Source organism: Ovis canadensis, chromosome 5, assembly GCF_042477335.2.
Source record: "Ovis canadensis isolate MfBH-ARS-UI-01 breed Bighorn chromosome 5, ARS-UI_OviCan_v2, whole genome shotgun sequence".
Classification (NCBI taxonomy): Eukaryota; Metazoa; Chordata; class Mammalia; order Artiodactyla; family Bovidae; genus Ovis; species Ovis canadensis.
The window spans coordinates 985,691-992,814 of NC_091249.1; positions in this window are offsets into that span (position 1 = coordinate 985,691).

Genomic DNA, 7,124 nt, shown 5'->3' on the forward strand with positions numbered 1-7,124 from the left:
ACAGCCCCAGCTCAGGACAAGCAGCCCCTGAGCCAAGACCTGCAGGAGGCGCAGAACGCCCCCACCTGGAAGCCGAGTGAACAGCTGGCGGGGAGGCGAGCCCCCTCGAAGGAAGAAGAGGCAGCACAGCCTCTTTTGGCTCAAGCCCTACTTAGCTGGAGCCGAGTGCGCCTCCAGGACGGCAGAGCTCCAGCTCTGCTCAGAGGCCCGATCTGGCAGAGTTGCTGGCGCGAGGCTGCTGTGCCCTGGCCGAACATTGCCCAGACTTGCCTCGCTGCTAGGCTTCCTGCCCAGGAAGGAGCCGGCTGCGCGAGGCTGGGAGACGCCACTGGCGCCTTCCTGGCCTCAGCTCCGCTCCTGCCTTGCCCTTGCACCTAGGCCCCAGGCGTCCATTGGGAGGGCTTAGGGGCCAGTGGCTTGCACACTGCCAAGCGCTCAAGCCAGAAGAGCTCTGTGCGAGGGAAGAGAAGGGCTAGTGCAGGGCTCCTCCAGCGGTTGCTTGGCCGCCCAGACTCAGCGCCGCACGGAGTGCACCAGGCTGCCAGGGCCCCTGGCTGGGGTCTGCATCCCCGCCCACATGGAGGCTGACTCCCTGGGCGCCCAGCAGCTGACTCACACACGTAGCTTCCCTAGCGCTCTCCTCCCCAGCAGAGACGTGTGCAGCTGGTTGGGGCCTGCCCCTGCGTGCCTGGGCTCCCGCCCACAGCCCCAGCTCAGGGCAAGCAGCCCCTGAGCCAAGACCTGCAGGGGGGGAAGAGCGCCCCCACCTGGAAGCCGAGTGAACAGCTGGAGGGGAGCCGAGCCTCCTCGAGGGAAGAAGAGGCAGCCCAGCCTCGTTTGGCTCAAGCCCTACTTGGCTGGAGCCGAGTGCGCCTCCAGGACGGCAGAGCTCCAGCTCTGCTCAGAGGCCCGATCTGGCAGAGTTGCTGGCGCGAGACTGCTCTGCCCTGGGCGAGCCTTGCCCAGACTTGCCTCGCTGCTAGGCTTCCTGCCCAGGAAGGAGCCGGCTGCGCGAGGCTGGGAGACGCCACTGGCGCCTTCCTGGCCTCCTAGGCCCCAGGCGTCCTTTGGGAGGGCTTAGGGGCCGGTGGCTTGCACACTGCCAAGGGCTCCAGTAGGAAGAGCTCTGTGCGAGGGAAGGGAAGGGCTAGTGCACGGCTCATCCAGCGGTTGCTGGGCTGCCCAGACTCATCGCCGCACGGAGTGCAAAAGGCTCCCAGGGTCCCTGGCTGGGGTCTGCAGCCCCGCACACCCTGAGGCTGACTCCCTGGGCGCCCAGCAGCTGCCTCTCACACGTAGATTCCCTAGCGTTCTCCTCCCCAGCAGAGACGTGTGCAGCTGGTTGGGGCCTGCCCCTGCGTGCCTGGGATCCCGCCCACAGCCCCAGCTCAGGGCAAGTAGCCCCTGAGCCAAGACCTGCACGAGTCGCTGAGCGCCCCCACCTGGAAGCCGTGTGAACAGCTGGCGGGGAGGCGAGCCCCCTCGAGGGAAGAAGAGGCAGCCCAGCCTCCTTTGGCTCAAGCCCTACTTGGCTGGAGCCGAGTGCGCCTCCAGGACGGCAGATCTCCAGGTCTGCTCAGAGCCCCGATCTGGCAGAGTTGATGGCGCGAGGCTGCTCTGCCCTGGGCGAGCCTTGCCCAGACTTGCCTCGCTGCTAGGCTTCCTGCCCAGGAAGGAGCCGGCTGCGCGAGGCTGGGAGACGCCACCGGCTCCTTCCTCGCCTCAGCTCCGCTCCTGCCTCGCCTTTGCACCTAGGCCCCAGGCGTCCTTGGGGAGAGCTTAGGGGCCCGTGGCTAGGGCTCCAGCAGGAAGAGCTCTGTGCGAAGGAAGGGAAGGGTTAGTGCAGGGCTCCTCCAGCGGTTGCTTGGCCTCCCAGACTCAGCGCTGCACGGAGTGCACCAGGCTCCCAGGGCCCCTGGCTGGGGTCTGCAGCCCCGCACACCCGGAGGCTGACTCCCTGGGCGCCCAGCAGCTGCCTCTCACACGTAGCTTCCCTAGCGCTCTCCTCCCCAGCAGAGACGTGTGCAGCTGGTTGGGGCCTGCCCCTGCGTGGCTGGGTTCCCGCCCACAGCCCCAGCTCAGGGCAAGCAGCCCCTGAGCCAAGAACTGCAGGAGGCGCAGAGCGCCCCCACCTGGAAGCCGAGTGAACAGCTGGCGGGTAGGTGAGCCTCCTTGAGGGAAGAAGAGGCAGCCCAGCCTCGTTTGGCTCAAGCCCTACTTGGCTGGAGCCGAGTGCGCCTCCAGAACGGCAGAGCTCCAGCTCTGCTCAGAGCCCCGATCTGGCAGAGTTGCTGGCGCGAGGCTGCACTGCCCTGGGCGAGCCTTGCCCAGATTTGCCTCGCTGCAAGGCTTCCTGCCCAGAAGAAGCAGGCTGCGCGAGGCTGGGAGGCGCCACTGGCGCCTTCCTGGCCTCATTTCCGCTCCTACCTTGCCTTTGCACCTAGGCCCCAGGCGTCCTTAGGGAGGGCTTAGGAGCCGGTGGCTTGCACACTGCCAAGGGTTCCAGCAGGGAGAGCTCTGTGAGAGGGAAGGAAAGGCAAGTGCAGGGCACCTCCAGCGGTTGCTTGGCCGCCCAGACTCAGCGCCGAACGGAGTGCAGCAGCCTCCCAGGGCCCCTGGCTGGGGTCTGCAGCCCCGCACACCCGGAGGCTGACTCCCTGGGAGTCCAGCAGCTGCCTCACACACGTAGCTTCCCTAGCGCTCTCCTCCCCAGCAGAAACGTGTGCAGCTGGTTGGGGCCTGCCCCTGCGTGCCTGGGCTCCCGCCCACAGCCCCAGCTCAGGGCAAGCAGCCCCTGAGCCAAGACCTGCAGGAGGCGCAGAGCGCCCCCACCTGGAAGCCGAGTGAACAGCTGGCGGGGAGGCGAGCCCCCTCGAAGGAAGAAGAGGCAGCCCAGCCTCTTTTGGCTCAAGCCCTACTTGGCTGGAGCCGAGTGCGCCTCCTGGACGGCAGAGCTCCAGCTCTGCTCAGAGGCCCGATCTGGCAGAGTTGCTGGCGCGAGGCTGCTCTGCCCTGGGCGAGCCTTGCCCAGACTTGCCTCGCTGCTAGGCTTCCTGCCCAGGAAGGAGCCGGCTGCTCGAGGCTGGGAGACGCCACTGGCGCCTTCCTGGCCTCCTAGGCCCCAGGCGTCCTTTGGGAGCGCTTAGGGGCCGGTGGCTTGCACACCGCCAAGGGCTCCAGTAGGAAGAGCTCTGTGCGAGGGAAGGGAAGGGCTAGTGCAGGGCTCATCCAGCGGTTGCTGGGCTGCCCAGACTCTTCGCCGCACGGAGTGCAAAAGGCTCCCAAGGTCCCTGGCAGGGGTCTGCAGCCCCGCACACCCGGAGGCTGACTCCGTGGGCACCCAGCAGCTGACTCACACACGTAGCTTCCCTAGCGCTCTCCTCCCCAGCAGAGACGTGTGCAGCTGGTTGGGGCCTGCCCCTGCGTGGCTGGGCTCCCGCCCACAGCCCCAGTTCAGGGCAAGCAGCCCCTGAGCCAAGACTTGCACGAGTCGCTGAGCGCCCCCACCTGGAAGCCGAGTGAACAGCTGGCGGGGAGGCGAGCGCCCTCGAGGGAAGAAGAGGCAGCCCAGCGTCGTTTGTCTCAAGCCCTACTTGGCTGGAGCCGAGTGCGCCTCCAGGACGGCAAAGCTCGAGCTCTGGTGAGAGCACCGATCTGGCAGAGTTGCTGGCGCGAGGCTGCTCTACCCTGGGCAAGCCTTGCCCAGACTTGCCTCGCTGCTAGGCTTCCTGCCCAGGAAGGAGCCTGCTGAGCGAGGCTGGGAGACGGCACTGGCTCCTTCCTGGCCTCAGCTCCGCTCCTGCCTTGCCTTTGCACCTAGGCCCCAGGCTTCCTTGGGGAAGGCTTAGGGGCCGGTGGCTTGCACACTGCCAAGGGCTCCAGCAGGAAGAGCTCTGTGCCAGGGAAAGGAAGGGCTAGAGCAGGGCTCCTCCAGCGGTTGCTTGGCCGCCCAGACTCAACGCCGCACGGAGTGCACCAGGCTCCCAGGGCCCCTGGCTGGGGTCTGCAGCCCCGCACACCCGGAGGCTGATTCCCTGGGAGTCCAGCAGCTGCCTCACACACGTAGCTTCCCTAGCGCTCTCCTCCCCAGCAGAAACGTGTGCAGCTGGTTGGGGCCTGCCCCTGCGTGCCTGGGCTCCCGCCCACAGCCCCAGCTCAGGGCAAGCAGCCCCTGAGCCAAGACCTGCAGGAGGCGCAGAGCGCCCCCACCTGGAAGCCGAGTGAACAGCTGGCGGGGAGCCGAGCCTCCTCGAGGGAAGAAGAGGCAGCCCAGCCTCGTTTGGCTCAAGCCCTACTTGGCTGGAGCCGAGTGCGCCTCCAGGACGGCAGAGCTCCAGCTCTGCTCAGAGGCCCGATCTGGCAGAGTTGCTGGCGCGAGGCTGCTCTGCCCTCGGCGAGCCTTGCCCAGACTTGCCTCGCTGCTAGGCTTCCTGCCCAGGAAGGAGCCGGCTGCGCGAGGCTGGGAGACGCCACTGGCGCCTTCCTGGCCTCAGCTCCGCTCCTGCCTTGCCCTTGCACCTAGGCCCCAGGCGTCCATTGGGAGGGCTTAGGGGCCAGTGGCTTGCACACTGCCACGGGCTCAAGCCGGAAGAGCTCTGTGCGAGGGAAGAGAAGGGCTAGTGCAGGGCTCCTCCAGCGGTTGCTTGGCCGCCCAGACTCAGCGCCGCACGGAGTGCACCAGGCTCCCAGGGCCCCTGGCTGGGGTCTGCAGCCCCGCACACCCGGAGGCTGACTCCCTGGGCACCCAGCAGCTGACTCACACACGTAGCTTCCCTAGCGCTCTCCTCCCCAGCAGTGACGTGTGCAGCTGGTTGGGGCCTGCCCCTGCGTGCCTGGGCTCCCGCCCACAGCCCCAGCTCAGGGCAAGCAGCCCCTGAGCCAAGACCTGCAGGAGGCGCAGAGCGCCCCCACCTGGAAGCCGAGTGAACAGCTGGCGGGGAGGCGAGCCTCCTCGAGGGAAGAAGAGGCAGCCCAGCCTCGTTTGTCTCAAGCCCTACTTGGCTGGAGCCGAGTGCGCCTCCAGGACGGCAGAGCTCCAGCTCTGCTCAGAGGCCCGATCTGGCAGAGTTGCTGGCGCGAGGCTGCGCTTCCCATGGCGAGCCTTGCCCAGACTTGCCTCGCTGCTAGGCTTCCTGCCCAGGAAGGAGCCGGCTGCGCGAGGCTGGGAGACGCCACTGGCGCCTTTCTGGCCTCAGCTCCGCTCCTGCCTTGCCTTTGCACCTAGGCCCCAGGCGTCCATTGGGAGGGCTTAGGGGCCGGTGGCTTGCACACTGCCAAGGGCTCCAGCAGGAAGAGCTCTGTGCGAAGGAAGGGAAGGGCTAGTGCAGGGCTCCTCCAGCGGTTGCTGGGCTGCCCAGACTCAGCGCCGCACGGAGTGCAAAAGGCTCCCAGGGTCCCTGGCTGGGGTCTGCTGCCCCGCACACCCCGACGCTGACTCCCTGGCCCCCAGCAGCTGCCTCACACACGTAGCTTCCCTAGCGCTCTCCTCCCCAGGCGAGACGTGTGCAGCTGGTTGGGGCCTGCCCCTGCGTGCCTGGGCTCCCGCCCACAGCCCCAGCTCAGGGCAAGCAGCCCCTGAGCCAAGAGCTGCAGGAGGCTCAGAGCGCCGCCACCTGGTAGCTGAGTGAAGAGCTGGCGGGGAGGCGAGCCTCCTCGAGGGAAGAAGAGGCCGTCCAGCCTCCTTTGATTCAAGCCCTACTTGGCTGGAGCCGAGTGTGCCTCCAGGACGGCAGGGCTCCAGCTCTGCTCAGAGGCCCGATCTGGCAGAGTTGCTGGCGCGAGGCTGCTCTGCCCTGGGCGAGCCTTGCCCAGACTTACCTCACTGCTAGGCTTCCTGCCCAGGAAGGAGCCGGCTGCGTGAGCCTGGGAGACGCCACTGGCGCCTTCCTGACCTCAGCTCCGCATCTGCCTTGCCTTTGAACCTAGACCCCAGGCGTCCGTGGGTAATGCTTAGGGGCCGGTGGCTTGCATACTGCCAAGAGCTCAGGCAGGGCGAGCTCTGTGAGAGGGAAGGGAAGGGCAAGTGCAGGGATCCTCCAGCGGTTGCTTGGTCGCCGAGACTCAGCGCCGCACGAAGAAACGCACCTCCCAGGGCCACTGGCTGGGGTCTCCATCCCGGCATACCTGGAGGCTGACTCCGTGGGTGCCGATCAGCTGCCTCTCACATGTCGTTCCCTTGCGCTCTCTTCCCCAGCAGAGAAGTGTGCAGCAGTTTGGGGTATGCCCCTGCGTGTCTTGACTCCCGCCCACAGCCCCAGCTCAGGGCAAGCAGCCCCTGAGCCAAGACCTGCAGGAGGCACAGAGCTTCCGCGCCTGGAAGCCGAAGGAAGAGCATTCAAGGTGGCAAGCCTCCTCGAGGTAAGAAGAGGCAGCCCAGCCACGTGCGGCTCAAGCCCTGCTTGGCTGGATCTGAGCGCGCCTCCAGTATGGCAGATCTCCAGCTCTGCTCAGAGGCCCGATCTGGCAGAGTTCCTGGTCTGAGGCTGCTCTGCCCTGGCCGAGCCTTGCCCTGACTTGCCTGGCTGCTAGGCTTCCTGCCATGGAAGGAGCAGGCTCCTTGAGCCTGGGAGATGCCACTGTCGCCTTCCTGGCCTCAGCTCTGCTCCTGCCTTGCCTTTGCACCAGGCGTCCTTGGGGATGGCTTAGGGGCCGGTGGGTTGCACACTGCCAAGGGCTCCAGCAGGGAGAGCTCTGTCAGAGGCAAGGGAAGGGCAAGTGCAGGTCTCCTCCAGCGGTTGCTTGACAGCCCAGACTCAGCGCCGCACGGTGAGCACCAGGCTCCTTGGACCCCTGGCGGGGCTCTGGAGCCCCGCACACCTCGAGTCTGACTCCGTGGGCGCCCAGTAGCTGCCTCACACACGTAGGTTCCCTAGCGCTCTCCTCTCCAGCAGAGACGTGTGCAGGTGGTTGGGTCCTGCACCTGTGTGTCTGGGCTCCTGCCCACAGCCCCAGCTCAGGGGAAGCAGCCCCTGATCCTAGACCGTAAGGAGGGGCAGGGAGCCGGCGCCTGGAAGCCGAGTGAACAGCATGCGGGAATCGAGCTTCCTAGGGGGAAGACGAAGCAGCCCAGCCGCCTTAGGCTGCAAGCCCTGCTTGGGCGGAGTCGAGTGCGCCTCCAGGATGGC